Genomic DNA, 2,918 nt, shown 5'->3' on the forward strand with positions numbered 1-2,918 from the left:
GTAAGAAGAACGTTGAAGATACAGTGAAAGGCAACCAGGATGGGGAGGAACTGGTTGAAGAAAATATGAATGCTTAGCATGGAAGAAAAAATATGTGGGTTTTGGGGAAAGACATGATGTTCAAGTATTTAAAGGGACATTGTTTGGATTAGATTTACTCCATTTAGCCCAAAGCACAGAACCAAAAGCAATGTGTAAAATGTGAAAAGAGGCAAATTTTAGTTTGATTTTGTAGAAAAACTTCTTAGCAATTTTGTTGGTTTTGCTGTGTTTTAATCATTTTAGATTCTTTGTGACCCCTTCGGGGGGTTTTCTCAGCAGAGATATTGGAATGATTTGTCATTTACTTGGCCAGCTCATTTTATAGATAAAGAAACTGATGCTAAGAAGGGTAATTGACTTGCCCAAAGTCACATAGCTAGTGTCTAAGGCTGGATTTGAACATAGGCTTTCTTGTCTCCAGACCCAGTGCATCACCTAGCTACCCTAACAAGTAGAGCTTGACCAAAAGTTGAAAGGGCTACTTTGAGAAGTGATGAGCTTCCCCTCCTTAAAGTTATTCAAGAAATGATGAACAATCACTTGTATAAATATAGTAAGGATTACTTTTGCATAGAAGTTGAACCAGACGACTGCTGAGGTCCCTTCCAACTCTCAAAACTCTGTGATTCTATGACTCTTACTGTAATACATGCAGTCCAAGTAGACCATATGATAAACATATGAACTTAAATAAAATGAAGGTTTTTTTGACATTGTGAACCTTGTCAAGCCATTACGAAGTTAGAACTCAATTGATTCTTATTTCTAACACAGCCTGTCCCTAAAATATTGATGAATGAAAATTTCAATTGAATAAACTTGTTTGGTTTTTGTCTATAATAACTAACTGTTGCCTGTGTTCAAGGTGCAGGTCATATCTCCCTTTTCCAGGGTATCCTAAAGAATGAAAAGTTGTTTAAATGAATGGAAGAATCTTGAGATAAAAACAAAGAAGAAGAAGTATTTGAAGAGTCAGAAGAAAATAATGGAGAATAGAAGAATGATATTCAATAGAGGAAAGGAAAAAAAGGAGTGACTTTGTATCCCCACTGTTTAACCAAGTGTCTTGCTCAGTCTGAATAATGGCTATGAAGCACTTCTCATAAAAGGGAAACCACGCATGCTAGTCTGGGGCAGCAGCCTTGCACCTAACTCAGAACTTTCACAGCCTGACCAGCAACCTTGATATTCCCCCAGATATACCCCAAAATGACATCTACTGTCAAGGATCATCTGATTTTGAATGCCTTAAAGGAAGACCAGGTTCCCCAGAACAAGATCACTGTTGTTGTAGTTCGTGCATGTGGCATGGCATGTACCATTAGTATCTTAACAAAGGATTTGGCTGATGACCTTGCCTTAGCGGAATTACTAGAAGACAAACTAAAGGGAGAGGTGATGGATCTCCAACATGAAAGCCTTTTCCTCAACGCTACAGTGTGACTGTAAACTCAAAACTGGTCACTGTTACAGCTGGGGTATGTCAACAGAAGGGAGAAAGTTGTCTTAATTCAGTCCATCATAATGCAAATATCTTTAAATTCATTATTCCCATTATTGTTAAATACAGCCCTAATTGCAAGCTACTTATTGTTTCCAATCCAGTGGACATTTTGACATATGTGGCCTGGAAGCTAAGTGGTTTTCCTAAAAACCGTGTCATTGGAAGTGGTTGCAATCTGAATTCTTCCCATTTCTGTTACCTAATGGGGGAGGAATTTAGTATCCATTCTTCAAATTGTCATAGGTGGGTCCTTGGGGAACATGGAGAATCCAGTGTTTCTGTGTGGAGTGGTGTGAATCTTGCCAGTGTGTCTCTAAAGAATCTTTATCCTCCCTTGAGAACTGATGCTGACTCAGAGAATTGGAGAGATGTTCAAAAACAGGTGGTTGAAAGTGCTTATAAGGTGATCAAGTTGAAGGGCCATTGGCTTGTCTGTTTCAGATCTGGCAGAAAGCATTATAAAGAATCTTAGGAGACTGCATCCAGTTTCCACCACGATTAAGGGTCTATACAGCATTCATGAGGATGTTTTCCTTAGTGTGCCATGTGTCTTGGGGCAGAATGGCATTTCAGATGTGGTGAAGGTAAATCTGAATCGAGAGGACGAAAGTTGTTTAAAGAAGAGCACAGATACTCTTAGGGGAATCCAGAAGGAGATGTAATTTTAAAACCTTTTAATGTGCTGCCATCAAGAGAACAAGTGCTTAAGGGGTTATGCATGATCCACTTTTCAGATAGGTTAAATCCTTCCTCTGACTAGTGATTGAACACCAGAAATGTAAAACCTGTGAACACATTGTAGTTTCTTCCTTAAGCTAGAAATGGGAAACAGTACAATGTGACTACTATTCGTTAAACTCTGTGGTTGTTTGCAGATGATGCTGAATATGACTTATATAATCTCAGTGGTTGGTGTCAAGTAGAGCCAGTGCCCCACAGGTAAATAAATTACTTGCCTTGTATGTAGGTGCTACAGGTTTCTGTAGGTCCAGAAGACAATGTTCCTGGATACAAAACACCATACAGTAGTAATTCTTTATTGATACACTGATTAACTTTGTGCTCCCCTCCAATAGGGCTCTATAGCATGGCCCCAGGTATCACCTTTCCAGGAGACCTGATTTTGTCTATGTGTAGATAGATAGATAGATAGATAGATAGATAGATAGATAGATAGATAGATAGATAGATATGGATATATAGATATAGATATATGTGTGTATGTATTTGTAAATTTCCATATTATATAACGAGATCTGTATATGTATAATGATAACAACCAATTCCTCAAGTGTCATACTAACCCTACTGAATAAATAACAAATAACTGATTAAAAATATTTTTTTTAAAAAAAAGGGAAGCCAGATTGAT

At 37.8% G+C, this 2,918-nt stretch overlaps 1 pseudogene; it reads left to right on the plus strand.

Annotated features, from left to right (window-relative positions):
• The first annotated feature begins 1,251 nt into the window (after positions 1-1,251).
• Positions 1,252-2,208, plus strand: LOC140512174 (L-lactate dehydrogenase A chain pseudogene; annotated as a pseudogene).
• Positions 2,209-2,918: the final 710 nt, after the last annotated feature.

This window comes from Notamacropus eugenii, chromosome 6, assembly GCF_028372415.1.
Source record: "Notamacropus eugenii isolate mMacEug1 chromosome 6, mMacEug1.pri_v2, whole genome shotgun sequence".
NCBI classification, from domain to species: domain Eukaryota; kingdom Metazoa; phylum Chordata; class Mammalia; order Diprotodontia; family Macropodidae; genus Notamacropus; species Notamacropus eugenii.